We start from the raw sequence: 18,702 nt of genomic DNA, 5'->3' as shown, positions 1-18,702 counted from the left end.
TTCTGCCTCTGTCCCCCTACTCTCCCTCTCTCCCCTGCGTCTCTCTGTCTGTCCACCCCTCCCCTTAGATTGTACGCTCCTCTGAGCAGGGCCATCTCTCCTCCTGTTTCCACCACTTCTAACTCTGCTCTCCAGCTACTTAGCCCTCCTCCTCAAAGGTCCTCCACCCCACGTCCACTTTCGCTCCCTCCTCCCCCCTGGGGGTCTCCCTGTCTTCCGCGCCCCCCTTCTTGGACCCCGTCGTTTTCGGATCCTCCCTCCCCCTTCCCCGCCCTCTCTAGCTGTGCATTGAGCGTACTGAGTTGCTGTGTTTACTGTACTGTGCTGTCTCCCATTGTATTGTGATTTTGTTTGTCTCTGTACGGCGCTGCGGATGCCTTGTAGCGCCTTATAAATAAATATTAATAATAATAATAATAATAATGTTTGTTAAAGTTGAAAATCCTTGTTCGCAAAGGTAGGTAGTGGCAAAAGGCAGCAACTTTTTGACTGCCTCCTCATGTGCAATTTGGAATGCCTTTGCAGCAGTCGACATCCAAAAATTTGAAAGATCTGTTTTGCTTTCAAATGCAATACGTGCTTCATTATTGCATCGAAGTTCAAGAAGTTCCTCTGCCAACCCTTGAGGTTCTTCTGGTACAACATTAATTTTACATTGAAATGGGTCTACAATCCAACCTACAGCATGTGAATCAAGATCTGAAAAGTAATCAGAGAGCCGCTCTTTGAGTTTGGTAAGATGCCTTATAACTGTATCCTTGATGTCTTCAAAAGTAATATTTTCACAATCTTCCAAGAACAAAGTTAACTTTGAAAAGGTAGCTATCTTTTTCTGTTCAGCTTTCTGTCTCCAATATAAAAGCTTTGATCCAAATGCAGAAATCTTTTCTCTGGCTGAAATTATATTTATGTTTTTTCCTTGCAATTCTTTGTTCAATACATTAACATGCTCAAACATATCAGCTAAATATGCGAGATGTGCAACCCACGTGGAGTTTGTAAACTTCTCTGCGAGAACATGCTTTTGATCAACCAAAAAAGTTCAGTTTTGAGAGCCCACACTCTGTTCAGAACATTTCCACGTGAGAGCCACCTCACTTCTGTATGATAAAGTAGGTCTGTATATTCAGCCTCACCATCTTTACATAATTCACGAAATAATCGCGTGTTTAGTGCATGTCCTTTGATAAGATTGACAATCTTGATAACATCATGCATGACGTCTTCCAGTGCAGGTTCCAAATGTTTCACAAGCAGGGCCTGGCGATGGATAATACAGTGGTTTACTTCAACTTTTGGATTTTTCTCTTTCACCAAAGCCGAAAAACCATTAACATGACCCAACATAGCTGGAGCTCCATCAACAGACACAGCAACGCAGTCTTCCCACTTTAAATTGACGCCATTAAAGTATTCATTAACTTTATTGAAGATATCAATCCCACGAGATCGCAAGTTGAGAGGCGAACACAACAACAATTCCTCTTCAATGAGACGTAAACCTTTGTAGCGGACATATACCATCAGCTGCGAATTACTACTAACATCTGTAGTCTCATCAAGCTGAATAGCAAAGTATTTACTCTCTTTTATTGAGGTAATAACTTCTTGCCTCACATTTTCTGCTAAAATAGAAATTCTTCCTTTAACAACTCTTGCAGACAAGGGCACTGAATTTAGTTTCTTGGCTTCATTCTGACCACACATAATTTCTGCCATTTTCAAAGCTGCTGGTTTAACCAATTCTTCACCAATAGTATACAGTTTTTTGTTCCGAGCAATCAACCAGGCCACTTCAAAGCTAGCCTTTGATGCTGAACGTTGATTGAATGTACCTCTCAAGTTGCTGTCCAGTCTTTGTCTTTTGACAGACATTTCCAAATTTGCGAAATATTCCCGCGGTTTTGAACTCAGATGTGGGTGCAAATTATCCAAGTGCTTCTTCAATTGACTCTTTTTGAAAGATTCTGCAGTCAGTACTTTTAAACAAACACACTGTGGTTTCATTATTCCTTTGTCGTCAATTTCAGTAAACCCATAATCAAGGAACTCTTCCTGGTATATTCGTTTTCTATTTGATGTCATCTGAAGGGTAAAAAAGACAGTGATTGGAAAAGTTGTAACCCTTCAGCACACATTTAGAGAGCACAGAAAGGAGGTTCCATAACCACTGAAATTAATTGTAATGCACACTGTACCCCCAGAAATTGATGATATATCCTGCTAGTACGGTACACAGCCTGGCAGCAATTGATGACCATATCATACCACAAAATCTAAAAACGGTTTGGATGAATCTCTTCCAAGAAGTTGTATTTGTAGCTATAATTACGAGGACATTATGTTCCATATATAAAAAATTAAATGAAAATACAATGAAAATATATTTATTCCAATAAAATTCAAAAATAAGTCAGATTCCCTCAAAACAAGCAGTATGAAATTCTCTTGGACAGACACAAAAAATGATCACACTTGCTGAAAGCTGTACAAAATGAACACATGGAAATTGATTTAAGCACCAATGTAAAACAATCCAAAGAGAGAAAAAGACACTAAAGCACCTCTAATAATAATGTAATTGACTATATATATATATGCCTCCATAGTTTGTTTCCCCCTTATCTTTCCTCCCTCACCCTTTATGCCTCTGTTATTTAACTTACTTTTATATTGACTTTCTCTCTTTTCTGTTCATCAACTGTTTTCTTCTGCCGCTGCTCGTCTCTGCTCCTCACTGAAATTGACGTCGGCCGTGATGACATTCAGTGGGAGAGAGCAGGAGAGGGGACTGCTGGGAGCCATGCGGTCAGGTGATGTATTTAAAGAAAAAAAAAAACCTGCTTTGGAGCCGCGGGGCCTAGGAAAAAGAAAAACCCGCTTTGGAGCCGCGGCGTATGGTTACCCCCGGAAAAGTCATTTTTACCCCATTTGGGGTAATTTACCCCTGTTCGCCGACCACTGTCCTAGATGAACTTAACATTTCCGTGTTCAAATAAGCTAACATATATTTGTGCGCTATATTAAGATACAGACAGTATTTAACTTTAGCCAAAAAATGTGTGATAATTTACTACCCTTGCATTATTACATGGTTTCTAGCAGATTATTGTAATAATGATCCTTTGCATTTATGAACCTGAATCAATCTGGCACTTCCTTTTGGACACCACACTGAAATTAGATACTCATTCCTTAAAGAACCTTAATGATTCCGGCCGTGTGTTCGGAGTTAATATTTTGCTTATACTTGATAACAAGTATTGCGTAAAAGAAACCATAATAGATTATGTGTTAGTAAATAAAGAAACACATACTTATATTAATAAAAAAATAATAATTGTGAAATAAGAATACATATTTTTAACGCAATATATGACATAAGGTTTCTTCACCAAAAAACACGATTATTTTCGTTTTGGCTTTTTGTATAGAGTCGGAATGGACTGTGTCCGACTCCTACTTCTTGTCACATGTGATGTAGAGGAGTCAGAGGAACCAGCCAAACCTGCATGGGAAACAGATTGTGTCCGACGAGGTGAAGGTGCAGCCTCATGGACAGGGGATTGGGAAGGGACCACGACAGGGGATTGGCCAAAGCCACGGGCAAATGCTAAACACATAAGATGACAGAAGCTTGGGTCAAGGAGGGGGGACGCAACAGAACCAACAGGGAGGGGGGACGCAACAGAACCAACAGGGAGGGAGGAGTCAGACACAACAGGGAGGTTTGAGCCACCAGCCAACTGGGTATGGTGGCTGGTGAAATAAAAATCTGAACTGCGTGAAGGGAATGTGCCGGAGGTGCGTTGGGAGTGGGCATGCAAGATATCACCCAGAAGTGTTTCGATATGTGACATTGTTCTATTTAAAGTTTCCATTTGGGTGGTGTGTGTGGTCATTAAAGAGTTGTGTATGGTCATTAAAGAGGTGTGTGTGCTCATGAAAGTGGAGAGTGTGCTATTGAGACTGGTAAGTTGTTGATCCGTGTGTTGGACAGTGCTCGCTATTAGTGCCGGGTGAACATTCTGTGCTTCTGTGGCGCTGTAAAGTCTTTGGGATGTGTGTGAGAGTGACCGCTCCCATGCATCTTCAGCTGGATCCACCTGATCCCCCTCCACATCACGGTCAAGTTCTTCAACGGGTGCAGTGGCCTGCTGCTCGGAATCTGTAGAGAGAATAAATACAAACACTAAGATATTATATAAAAACATTTCGGAACAATAATGTTATTTTTACACATATTCAGGTACGCCTGATGTAGCATTGGTCAAGTCTGAAATGACATTTAATGTGCTTGCAGCCCTTCACAGTCACCAAAAGCAGACATTACCACATATTTTTTATTTTACTTACGCAAAAAACTGTATATATAGAGACATTTTTTCTTCAGTGTCTACATTACATTTCCTCCAATCTGATAGGCTAAGACATTGTGCAATCAAAGTGATCCTTCAGACACATCCTGAGAGTTTACACATTTGCTCAGACAGATAGAAACCTTTACAGACATTAACTAAGCACACTCATCATTGTACCTAGTGGACCGGAAACTCCTGTTCGGGGTGGGCTATAGCCAATGTCTATGTCGCCCACCCCAACAATCTCCACCAGAGCAATTGCTGCCCTTGCACACTCCTCAAGGGGGTTCAATGAAATATCCATTGGTGGCCCACCCCCCAGTCCCTTGGGCATGACGGTGTTGCCGAGGCAGCTTGCTTTTGAGTCTTGCTTTATAGTCTGCCCAGCTGCGGAATAGACAAACATTTGGGCGTCAAATATCTGCCTTTTTGATCCAAAAAAAAGAAAAAAACTATTATCCACAATTATTAATAGCACATTCTACACTAATGTCTTGGGATTTTCAATCATGGTTAATGTGCACAACTGATTATGTAAATGTGGGCAAGGGCCATGCTGCTTTTAAACATCACCTAAGCCCCTGATAGGGAAATACTTTATAGACACAAGGCTGGTTTAACATCACAGTTGCCTAAGTAATACTAACACACAATCTACATACATATCTATATCGAGAGAGAGAGAGAGAATCAAAAGCAAAGAAATACTACTCAACACAGTCATTCACATTCTCTAGGCCTTTTGGTCAAACATTGGCTTAGTATCGTTTCTGGACCTCATGCAGTTTTCGAACATGGGGCGAGATGTCATTTATAGCTCTTGTTATGAGCTCCCAATGGCGGTGACGCTCAGGGACAGTAATCTGGTGCTCTTCAGAGTGAAATCTCTGTAATACCTCAGACACTAAAACCTCTAGTTCTTCATTGGTGAAGTTTTTTTTGCGCATACTTGGCCGCCCGGGTGCCTGCTCGCCACTGGGGCCTGGCTCAGACATATTCCTATTGGAAAGAGAATGAGATTAGGTTTTGCCAATGCAAACAGTCAGGTGCCAATACAGATTGTATGCCCATCCACCCCCTTAAAAGGTTTAATTTGGGAAACTACTACCTAGGTATAAAACACATGGCCCTTATTCTAATCAACATTGTTGCTTCTATATTGAACCAACATTGACTTTGTCCACTGTATTTTTACATTAATGGTCGACAAATACTACTTAAACATTCAGCTACTACTACCAGTTGCCACTTTTAAAAGCCTAACCTTGGTTAACAGGTTAGCCACACACCTCAATTAATGATATCACATTAAGTTTGTCCGAGTAGCAAACCCTATATGGTGCTTGCAATATTACTTTTCAAAATCAAATCAGCCACCAACACACTTAAGTGTGTACTACAAATGCAATTTGTTATGTAAGCTTCCAAATACATTTAAACATTTTGATGCATGTGTCCCTCAATGCAATAAGTCAGTTATTAGTGTGTGGGATATGGATAATCTAACAGTAGTTAGCATAGAGTAAGCTACTAATGCATTCTTTCCCAGTTAAATGTGAGGCCAAGCCCACTTCTGGTCACACTCTCATTACAGCTATGACACACATATTTGTGCATACACAGATGGCTAAATGAGCAGATACAAATTATTGGTATATACTACAATATATCTGACCTATTTATACTTACTTTAATATATTTGCACACAAAGATCAAAAGAGGCAAATTGACAGTGTGTAATGCTTGGGGTGGGCTGCAAAACAACAAATAAAGTTAATTAAAATGCAAGGTAAGGTTATGTTATCAACAATGCTAACATTCAATTTTATTGAGTGCAAGATTGATACGGTTAAATAACTTAGCTTATTGTAGGCTAATATAGCATTATTGCCAGGTTACAATGTGATGGCAAGGCCCCTTTTTATAGCAGTTTTATTACAGCTATGACACACATATTTCATACAAAACAGAAGGCTACATTAGAAGATACAAACACATTGGATATATTAAAATCTCTGATTTACTTTTGTACTTACTGTTTGTTGTTTGCTTATTAGGCAAAGCAGTAAGGCTAAGCACAGGTGGGTTTAAATGGAGGTTTGGATGAATAAACCAGGTGTACACTCTTCTTCCTAATTGCAACGCACAGAGTACTCGTCTCATCATAGGGGGCCGCCATGTTCTTGGTGGGAAAGGCACCCATTACACACACAGGTGTGTGAAACATCCGCGTGTGACGTGAGTAACGCCCATAAGTGCTCTGAGAACCAATCGGAGCTCAGATTACTGCTGAGTTGGTTTCTGTGAGGTAAAATGAGGGCCAGCATTTTCTCGAGGCGTGAGCTCCGTGTCCTCACAGAGGCCATGGATAACGTGCCCTCAGGGCGATATGTGAGTAATGAGGGAAAACTGCAGGCATATCAAAGGGTCCGCAGACATTTCCGCCTGCGGTAAGGGATACGCAGGAGCGTCGTCCAGCTCCAGAGGCGCTGGAGCGATCTCCGGCGCCGTCAGCCCAGGCTCCTTGCTGAACTCCGGCAGGAGATTATAAGAAGTGAGTTCTCTATTAATCGCAGAAACCATGTGTACACATATATATTTGTAAATATGTTTACCCTAATTACCTGACATGGTCTACATAACAATGTGCAAGCACACTCTAAAGGACATGCCCCTTCCAGTGCACCCAAAATGCTTTGCCTCCTGTCTCCTACATGTGTCTGCTGACAATTTACTGACCTAAATGTTTTATTGTGAAAAATCTGACCATTAAGGGTGGGTTTTGGAATCAGCCATTCTAACTCTTGACCCGTGTGCTGTAACTTGCTGGTCTAACCTTATAAACATTTTGTAGTGGCAGATGTGTTTTCATTATTCGGCAAAGATTTAAAAGCCAGGTTTGAAATTCCAAACACCTTAGTGTATAGCGGCGGTTCCCAAAGTGTGCGCGGCGCTGTCACTGGGGTGCCGCGAGCCAGACATAAAAAAAGAGAAGACAGAAACTTACCAATCAGCGCGGTGCCGGGACCCAGCAGCCTCCTCAGCTTGTCACTGACGTCTATATTCAGTGACAGCTGCGGGAGAGAGGAGGCTGCTGGGTCCCGGCGCCGCGATGATTGGTAAGTTTCTGTCTTCTCTTTTTTTTATGTCTGGCATGGGGCAGAGTGAAAAGGATGGTGGCACCGGAGGGGGACAGTGTGGCAGCGGAGGGGGACAGTGTGGAAGCGGAGGGGGACAGGGTGACAGCAGAGGGGGACAGGGTGACAGCGGAGGGGGACAGGGTGACAGGTGGCAGCAGAGGGGGACAGTGTGGCAGTGGAGGGGGACAGTGTGGAAGCGGAGGGGGACAGTGTGGCAGCGGAGGGGGACAGGGTGACAGCGAAGGGGGACAGTGTGGCAGCGGAGGGGGACAGGTGGCAGCGGAGGGGGACAGTGTGGAAGCGGAGGGGGACAGGTGGCAGCAGAGGGGGACAGGTGGCAGCAGAGGGGGACAGTGTGACAGCGGAGGGGGACAGCAGGCAGCAGAGGGGGACAGTGTGACAGCGGAGAAGGACAGAGGGCAGCGGAGGGGGACAGCGGGCAGCAGAGGGGGGCAGCGTGACAGAGGGCTGCAGAGGGGGCAGCGTGCCTGGGGGTAGAGGAGGGGGACAGCGTGGCAGAGGGCAGAGGAGGGGACAGCGTGACAGAGGGCAGAGGAGGGGACAGTGTGACAGGGCAGAGGAGGGGGACAGCGTGACAGAGGGCAGAGGGGGCAGCGTGAGAGAGGGCATAGGAGGGGGGACAGCGTGACAGAGGGGGCAGAGTGCCTGGATGCAGAGGGGGCAGAGTGCCTGGATGCAGAGGGGGCAGAGTGCCTGGATACAGAGGGGGCAGAGTGCCTGGATGAAGAGGGGGCAGTGTCCCTGGCTGCAGAGGGGGCAGTGTCTCTGGATGCAGAGGGGCATTTTTGCATACAACTAAATAAGTATTTTTGTCGTGACCTAAATACTTTTTACAATTTTTTGACACAACTACTTCTAAAACAGGACTGCTCAGTAATTATTTTGGAGGGGTGCCTTGAAAAAATTTGGAGACTCTAATGGTGCCGTGAACTGCAAAATTTTGGGAACCACTGGTGTATAGAGTAATTTTTGAAAACTCCCATAAGATGCAAACAGATTACAGAGTGTACTAGATATAGCTAATCAATCTTTATTTACCTGCCTATTTAGACAATTTTAGACTGTGAGGTAGTCCCAACAAAGGGTGATTTCCAAAGTATACTCAACGTTCTAATATTTTGAGATCCATACACTAATTCAGTGGTCCTGAAAAGAGAGAACTAATTGACATCATTACCAGCCCCATGAGAGTTTGCTGACATAAATTTACCAACATTAACAAAAATACTACTGGCAATTTGTCCAAAAAACAAATTACCCGGCCAGTAGTATGTTTGGGGAGTGTGGTAGACAACACATGCAAATATGGAGCAAGCCGGCAAACTCCACACATATTAAACAATAATCAGGGACTTGAACTCATGACCCCAGTGCTGTGAGATCAAAGTGCTGACCACTAGGCCACTGCGAATTTCCACATCTCTATGTAAAAGATAAAAATTTGTGACAGGTCATGTGAAATACTTCCTGTCCATCATGTTTAGCTCCTTGCTTTTGGAGTAGCTAATATTTCTGACTCCTGCCAATTCAAAGTTGATTAAACATGTATGATCATCAGATTTTTCAAATATTATCAGTTTTTTAAGCTGGTGCTTGTGTAAACATACCCTTTTTATAAAGAATCCTTTTTTCAAACAGACCGGGAACGGCGGCGGGCATTGGTGGAGGCGCAGGCAGCGGAGGAGCCAGTGGAGGAGGAGCAGGAGGAGGCAGTGGCGGCGGTGGTGGTGGAGTCCCAGTCGGAGGCAGAGGAGGAGGAGGAGCAGGAGGAGGTTGTAGAGGCGCAGGAGCAGGAGGAGGTGTTGGAGGCAGAGGAGCAGGAGGATGACCAGCTGCGTCTGCCGGTGGTGGTGCTGGAGGAGGAGAGTCGGCAGGAGGCAGCATCGGCCAGGCAAGAGCCAGAGGCCTTTGGAGATAGTAAGTATTTGCTATAAGTGCTGGACATAATTGGATATGATTGAGATGTCCATTATCCTTAAAAAAAAAAACCTGCTTTCACACATGTGGATTTAATGGTAACCTAAATGTCATAGGTTTAAATGGCCCTACACATGTAAATGTCTTTAAGAACTCAAACCACAGACAGAGTCATCGTAACACATGGCCACGCAGGCCAGGCCAACACAAATGTGCCCGATAGCCTTGTGAACGTGTCAGTATATGAATGTTTTTGTTTTTTACTTCAAATGTAAACAAAATTACTGTAGCTTCCTGTGAGTGGTTGTGTAGATAATGGGCCACTGTAGGTAATTGCCTTGGGGCCTATAATGCTGTTAAGACCAGCCTGTCCACGGGCCTCTCCCCGGCCCACACCAGAATGTAGAACATGTACCCAAATGCAACAGCAAAGCCTTATCAATGTCTATTGTGCAGCCAAATGCATTTGTACCTAGAGGCCTAACATTTGAAAGTAATGTAACAGTACACATCTCTAGTAAATCCAGTCTGGTTGACAAAATAGGTATACATGTATGTAATGTTTATTTTCTGATTTGTTTCAGCACACATGGAGGAAGCTGACAATTGGCCTCCCCCCACCAACCTTGTCAGAGATGCGGGTCGAAATAGCTGCATCCTTTGCCAAAATAAAGCAGCTCCAAAAGGAGCAAGAAAAATTAATGGAGGAGCTGGAGCAGAAAATGGTCTATTGGGAGACCTTGTATGAATAGTTTGTTTTTTTACCTTAAGTTTATATGTAAATAGTTTGATTAATTAATGTAAATATGTTAATGTTTGTTATTATATGCCAATTTATATACATTTTCAAAAAAACAACTTTGGTGTGTGTTACTTTATTCATCTAATTCTCCTACATGTGGGTGTAAGGACAAAAGAGATTGTATATAAGAATCCAAAAAGATTAACATTTAAATAAGATGGTTTGTTTTAAAGTCCATCATCATTTCGGTAGCAGAAAAGATTGTGATTTGCTCTTTGCATGTAATCAAAAATAAACATGTGCCCTCCACGAACAAGCCACCCCTATAAGAGGTATTACATCTGTAGGCCCTGTGTGCAAGAAACATTCCAAAAAGGTCAAACGCCCTAGCTAGTTACCAATTCCCCCAAATACATATGTCATTGTAGTGATAGTCCAAGGTAACGTTCAAGTATCAGAGCAAAGCCAGTCACACATTGAAGAGAACCTCTAAAGTGTACCCAGAAGTGGCGTCAGTGGTGTAAGGCAGAAGTGCAAGCGAGGCAAAGGACCATGGTACTGGAGTGTGGAGAGCGGCCTGTTTGGATAAAGCTGAGTACAAGACATAACGTGTACGCCGTCGATCCAGATGAAAGTCTATTTGCTGACAATGTTGCATTTTACTCCAAGGAAGCTGTCACCTACAACACCCCCCCCCCCTCTTAGTCCATTCAGAATACTCAATGTCAGCATGCACCTAATAATGTGCATGTGAAGTGTAGGCCGTGAGGCTTCTCGGATTTTCCCTCCAAATAAAGATTTACTTTCAATAGAGGATAAATTAGAGGGCATATTTTACAATATGGTTGAGCGTGTATAACAAATCCCAAACCCAAAATGAAACCATTGTGTCACATTCCTGCATTTCTTGTTAGGATAATGATTCCAGTTCACACATTAGTTATGGGTATGCTTGGTATTTGAACTCATGTCTGCTGTGTTGTGAGTCCACAGTGCTAACCACTGAGCTACCTGTGAGATTGGTACTTTGTGAGTAATTAGTGTGAATAATGAAGAGTAGTATTAAGTGTGAGATGTCTGTGTAGCACGCATGCTGTATTGTTAGTGTTGTCTGTGTTTTATCACAACTGAGGTTAGGCTAGTGGGTATCTGTGCCACTTTGCATACAGTCATTCCTGATTTCTAATCCAGACAGAAACCCTTCCTCTGTGTGGTGGTTGTATACACTCTTGTGTGTATCCTTTATGGAAAAGTATGCTATGCATTTTGCAGAAAAGGCAAGATGCATTTACACCACATACATTTTAATACATTCGTAATTCATGTTTTTTTAATGTAGCCATGTCCATGCATTTTGCATACTATACGGCAACTTGAAATCCTCAACACAGAAAGATCATGAGCTATGTATTTGTTAAAAGTGTGTATTACGCTAATTAGTAGCAAAGGAAAAACAATCGTTCAGAGTGTTCCACATCATTGTTATTTGTGAGTGATTAATGAGTAACCAGCTATCTGGTTAAAAGAAGCCCCAGACTTTTGTGTTGTGTTATGTACAAACAAACTGTTGGTCCCTCCCACAGTGGGCGTGAAGTATACATTGCTTAGCTTGCCGTCAATCAGTTGAGAGCCATCGCTTATGCGTGTAGCATGTTTAAAGATCCGCAGGTGGGTGTGTTTTCTAACGTTTGCACTGCTTATTTCGTTCACTTAGTTGTAATGGACCACAAGTGGGTGTGTTTTTGCTGTTTAAGATGCTTATTTCACTCGCATATCGGTTTGCGTCACTCAAAGTATGCATAGCAGATGCGTATGCGTTTGCGCACCTTGATGAATCAGGCCCATGGTTATCAATTAAATGTTCTATTAATTTGACATCATATAAAATCCACAATGAAGACATAGAGACTTTTATTAGAAAACACGCAATTGCATTACCAGGCCTTATTTGTTCCATACTTTAGTACTTATATTGCTTGATTGCGCTGTCTTCCTTCATTTACGCCATGCAATTCATCTTATACAATTCACCTAGTTGTCATCTTATATACCAAAAATAGAGTTGACAGAGCTCTACAAATGTATAAAATGGCTTAATTGCAACCATATGTGAGCAGTAGAGACCGAGGGGAAGGTTAACGGCTGGTTATTATTTCCCTTTCCTGTGTACAGGCTCCAGGAATTTTTCACCTAGAGACGTAGATATATGACGTAATGTTAACAGTGGAACTCCATGAGATTGTGAAATGTATTAACAGCATGAGAGCAGATTTGTTTCCTCTGCGCTCTTGCTGATTTCTTAAGTATGTAAGATGACACCATCACGGATAAAATCACTCTGTCTCACAGTACTCAGTTTTGTCCTAGCTGTATAGATTTCCATGTTGCTAAAAAAAAGTTAAGTCTGGACGGCTTAGACTATCACAATTTTTGAGAGTATGATGCTTTGTGTGGGAGTCTCAAAGCATTTTAATAATATCTTGCTACGCTTGAAAAAAATGGTGCAATGATAACCTGGGGCCTGATTCATTAAGGATCTTAAATGAAGAGGTATCTTATTTCAGTCTCCTGGACAAAACCATGTTACATTGCAAGGGGTGCAAACTAGTTTTCTGTTTTGCACATAAGTTAAATACTGACTGTTTTTTCATGTAGCACACAAATACTTCATAGCTTATTTGTACACTGAAATTTAAAGTTGATAAGAGTGTTTCTCAACACTAACCCAGGGCTTAGGCAGGCCAGGGGTAAACCAATCCTTGATCTGATATAACAGGCAAGCAAGCCAGTACAAATCTAAGCTGGGAGAGGCCAGGCCACCTTTTAGCTTGGACTGTGTCATTTTTCCTTTCACGGCTCTGGGTCTTTTACCCTGCCATATTAAATTTAAGGCAACACTATAGAATTTGTTAATAAAATGGACTGAGGCAGGGGATGAACCTAAAGAGATAAGGAATTTTAGGTAGGAGCATTATTTTCACCCCAGCTATCCTGCCCAACCACAGGACTTCATAATTAGCCCACAATTTTTTCAAGGAAGAAAATTGGGTTAGAAGGGAAGTATAATTACAAACAATGGAGTCAGATGGAGTTTTGCATATGCAAATGCCTAAATAAGGTAAGGAAGAAGGTTGACAATTATATCCAAATTTCTCTTTCAATGTGTCCTGGCAGACTACAGGGTAGCAATGACGAGAACTTCAGATTTAAATGTATTAAGTTCATAGAAGGACGCCTCAGAATGGTCCTGGAGGATGAGATGGATAGCCGGCAGTTAGATCTTGGGATCTGCATGACGTCACTGCTGAAAGGGCATAATTTATGGCACGTTTCTCCAATGGTGCTACCTACAACTAAGGGAGATTGTCTAATTTTCTCCGCAAGGGATTCAATTGATAAGGCAAATATAAGTGGAGACAGGGAGCAGCCCTATCTCTTACCATTTGAGGTATCAAAACAGGAGGAAGGAAAACAATTACTAAAGATGTGCGCTGAAGGACCCAAGTATAGAGTGGTTATAGCGCTTAGGAATGAGCCAGTAATAGTGAATTTTGAAAAAACAGAAGATACATATCCCCAATGGATCCTGTCAAACGCCTTCTCCACGTCGAAAAAGAGTAGCAACAAGGGCTGTTGGTGGACAGAATAATATTCAACTATATTAAGCACCCATCGAACATTGTCTGGGGCTTGCCTGCCAAGCACAAATCCCACTCGATCAGGCTTAATCAGTTGAGGGAGGATTGGATTCAACTTTGTAGCGATGAGTTTTGTAAATATTTTCATATCAGATTTAGCAGTGCTATGGGATGGTAATTATGGCAGGATGTAGAGTCCTTTCCTGGTTTGAGAATAGTGATAATTTGGGCTTTCAGCATTTTCTTAGGAAACAAGATAGTAGTAGTGGCATGGTTAAATAATGCTGTATTGGGAAGAGTTAGCTCTGCTTGGAATTTCAGGAAAAAATATTAGTTAAGCCATCTGACCCAGGTGCCTTATCTTTCTTTAAAGTTTTAATAGCTCCGGGCATACGCATCTGCTAATTGGTTCTGCGCATGCGAGAAACGACACTTGAGAAGCGCAAAACGCCACACACGCTACGCAATCACGGCAGATACTATTCTCAAAGTCAACGCACTATAAAAGTCCAACGCAAATAGATTTGAGATGGCTGCTGACCACTTGAGAACAAAGGGGTGTGAATGGGTGGAGAGTAGGCGCGGACTGGGCGGAGATGAGACATCATTTGAGTAAAGTAGGCGTTATGCATTTTCACTTGAGAACAGTAGGCGTTCCCTCTTTCCAGTTGATTGAAACTGACGTCACTCCTGTCTCAAATCCTTCACAAAAGTTAAGAAAGGCCAGGGTCATGTTTAAATCCAAAACACCTAGCGCAAACAACTGTTAAAAGCCATTAGAAGCATACTCCGTGTATGAAAAATTAAGGAAAAAAATGCGAAACAAACACAAATATTAATATTTGGTATTTTATTCAGAAATGTTACAAATAAAAAATATATATATAGCGCACTATTGCTGCTTGCTGCCTCTTCAGTAAAGAGGCCTGGCTTTTATAGGCCTCTACACTGCAGGTTGGTATGCTAGGCAGATATATTTTCTACTATCACTCCCTGCCAAAATGGAGTGCACACTCCATTCCCCGTTCATGACAGTTTCCAAAATGGAGTGCACACTCCATTCCCCATTCATGACAGTTTCCGGAATGGAGTGCACACTCCATTCCCCATTTATTACAGTTTCCAGAATGGAGTGCACACTCCATTTGCCATTTATTACAGTTTCCAGAATGGAGTGCACACTCCATTCCCCATTCATGACAGTTTCCGGAATGGATTGCACACTCCATTCCCCATTCATGACAGTTTCCGGAATGGAGTGCACACTCCATTCCCCATTCATGACAGTTTCTGGAATGGGGTGCACACTCCATTTGCCATTCATTGTGGCTTCCGGAATGGAGTGCAGCGTGCATGATTTAAATTTTTTTTTTTTTTTATAGCACTAACAGTAAACGTTCGCATAAATATTGATGGTAATTCTCTTTACAATCACCACAACCACCATTCTAATTACTGTCAATGTGAAATGGATAATGTGACACTTGTTGGTGGTGCTTTTGCATGCAAAACCACTATGAAGCAAAAGAAAAAAAAATTCATTTTTGCAAATTACACGCATGATATATGCAACTTTAACCAGGAACACTTTCAACATCAACACAAATATGACAAGCATATTAATGATCCCTCAGAGACAAGAGCATTGGTCAGTAATATAGGACAATGAACTACCTAAGCATATCAGACTATATAGGTTCAGGACTATGCCTTGTTTGTCTGTAGTACACTGGAATGTATGTAACACAACATCAGATTTAGTTATTTGTTGAACTCACGCATGCAGGCTTGCAAGGTAGAATAGGTAACTGCTACGCCAATGTACAAGTGATGAAAACAACATGTCAAGGAAATGTCAAAGAACTACCACCTACTTCAATCATGAGTTGTTTTTCATAAAACTTTGTTAAAAGGCCAATATTTAGAAATATTAAACACATACAGATTTGGTACATGCAGAGTGAAAATGTCTGCATATTGAAATGTAGCCATGTATATTAATACAAACCCAAAGTATAATAATATTGCAAGCACTTCCAATTATTCCTTTGTCTCTAAGGTGATTTTGGACACTTAGGTTTTTCCACTTTTGCCAGTAGAGATTTCCTATGTCTTTGCAATCAAGTAATTTGCACCAACTGCTTTTCTCTGTTGTAGCTGACCACACTGTTCAACATGCATATTACACACCAAAACATACTAAAGCACTCTTAGATAAATGACAGAGTGTAATAGATAAAGTGAAACATGGAAAGAGACAAAGTTAAGCCACATACAGGCATCATTCAGGGTTCACACTCTTTACCGTCTCATTTACAGCTCGTTTCTTTAGCCACTAAGGTATAGTTCAGATGGAAATACCCACACCAAACTGCACATGAACTATTTGCACACAAAAATGTCCTTCAACAGAATTAATTGAACACTTGAACACACCTTCTTAGTAACAGACAGAAAGGATCATGTTTGGTGATGTGAAAATCAAGAAAGCAATGTGTAGTCTAATGAATATCAGATATTTATACTATAAGAACTAAACACAAACTTGTTTTAATCAGTATAAAATAAAAGAGAGTTACTCATAACCACCATTGCATAGACCCAGCATCAGATCTCGTCAGCTGATACCTGGCCTATACAGGTGCATACACTTAGCTCATTACAATCACCTATAAAATACACCCTCATGCACACTAAAAGTTTGTTAGATTAGAAAGCAATAGATAGTACTGTGTTTTGCTCCTGCTGATTTTCTTAATTGCATTTTATTTGTATTGAGTGTTATTTAAAGTTACTGTGTTATAGGCACTTTAAATGTTTTCAAGATGTTTGATGTTACACAATAACAGTGCATTTTGTATTGCAGGTTTAATGAGCATTTTAATGTGTCTAATTTGACTATTGATTTGTAATATTTTTTTTTTAGGGGTGTGGTGTTGTGAAGCATTTCAGTCTTATACCTATTATTTAAACTCTTATATGGTATAGCAAAATTTCCATGGTGCATGTTTTTCCACAGATCACCAGCCCGCCTGGACACCTAACCTTCAACATTGATTTGCAAGGTAAAAAAAGCCATCAAATATGGTTTGTCACACTTGGGGTACTATCTGTCAGTCCACACAAACTATTGTATTTGGATTTATGTTAATGGATTTTCATTTTAAGAAACAAATACAAATGTTGGGACCAAATACTTGGGAGGGAATCAAAAGTGTACCTTTGATTTCTGCTAAATCGAAATGCTGCTGGAAGGCCTGTGTGTGGAATTATGGAGCTTATCGGATTTTATAGGCAGAACAGTTTGAACAATAATGTTGATGATTATTGTGTTTATAGCAAAACTAAAGGCTGTGTACTAACAGGCCTTGACTGGGACATGTCTGCCTCACCTGAAAATAATTAATCAATGTGGATTGCAAATGTCCATTGCAACGGACATGGACTTGTAGGCCTTTTTCAGCTTGTAAGTATATATTTATGGTCCTATTATGTTATTTGTGGACTTGTGTTACAGTTAAGATAACATTTTGTAGATTTTAATGCTTGAAACTACAGGTGTGTACAAAGAACACAGGCAATGATTGTTACTTTAAATTGGGCTAAGGTTGTTTGCTTTCTATCTGATATTTGAAACATAGAAGACAGGTATTATGGGTTCCTGCATCAGCTGCCCTGCTACACTTCTAAGCAATGCTTCGAAAGGAGTTGTTTTAATAGTTTTTAATGTTTCAGTTGCTTACTGTAAATGTATTATTCCCATTTATAATGTAGAATGTTTTGGAGATACTCATTCAATTGTAACTCTCTGCTGCTTTGGACACTGATTAACACACTTCACATCCTTCACTCCATTGTCCATCTAGACACAGGTATCTTCTGGGTCAATTGCTACCTAGATAACTGCTCCTGTACTATAGGCATCTGTTGCAAAATCTCCCTTTCAATACCACTCTATTGAGGTTTGGCAAGAATTAATTTTGTGTACAAATGATGTAGATTAATATGGAACACCAGCTGTCCCAATGTTTGGGAGGATAATGTGCCCATGGGGAATGCAGTGGATGAATGAAGGTATCTATAGTGTTTTGAATAATATGTAAGAGTGAAGGGTTGTTGCTGGTCGAAATGTTACTGTCACAAAAACCGTACTTTGGTGAGGTTCATTTGGTGCTGTGGCTTGTGCACAATAGGCAATTTGCACATTTTGTAACTTTATTTTGTGGTGGGACTTTCAAGGCACAAATGATGCAAAACACACAGCTAAATCAAGCTAGAGGAAAAACCCACAAGGCAGTATTGGAGAGTAATTTGTTGAACCTTACAAGACACTTTCCAGGTTACATTACAGGGGACACCTTTATGTGCACCAAGGCATATACTACGTACATTCTTATACGTTGTATGTGATATTATCTTGCTGAAGCAATGTTTTGTTCTTACATTCAACAGGCCAAGCTGGTGTGCCTTTTGGAGTTCAGCAGTTTGTGTGTCACTACCCATTGAAGTATTTCTCCAATGCTGCTTATGTTTCTTGACTTTGCCCAAATTGTCTACTCTTGATGCAAGTAACTTGGGCACACAGACCACTGTCTTATTTGCTATGTATTCTGCTGCAACTATAGAATCATGTTTGTTAACAATAAATGTGACCATGCATGAGTGTCATCAAGCACTCCCAATCAAGTATCTGCTGACTACTACACTGCTGTGTCATACACCAGGATCCATACATAGTCCTTTGGGGCATGTTTAGGCACATGTCTACTTGTTCAATATATTGATGGCATGTTTGGTTTTTGGCCCCTTAGCCACATACTGGTCCTCCCCTGAATTCACACAATATGTAGTGGTTTTAACCTTTTAATATTAGAGATATTTGT

Source organism: Mixophyes fleayi, chromosome 12 (genome assembly GCF_038048845.1).
Source record: "Mixophyes fleayi isolate aMixFle1 chromosome 12, aMixFle1.hap1, whole genome shotgun sequence".
Classification (NCBI taxonomy): domain Eukaryota; kingdom Metazoa; phylum Chordata; class Amphibia; order Anura; family Limnodynastidae; genus Mixophyes; species Mixophyes fleayi.
This window is presented reverse-complemented; position numbering follows the sequence as displayed.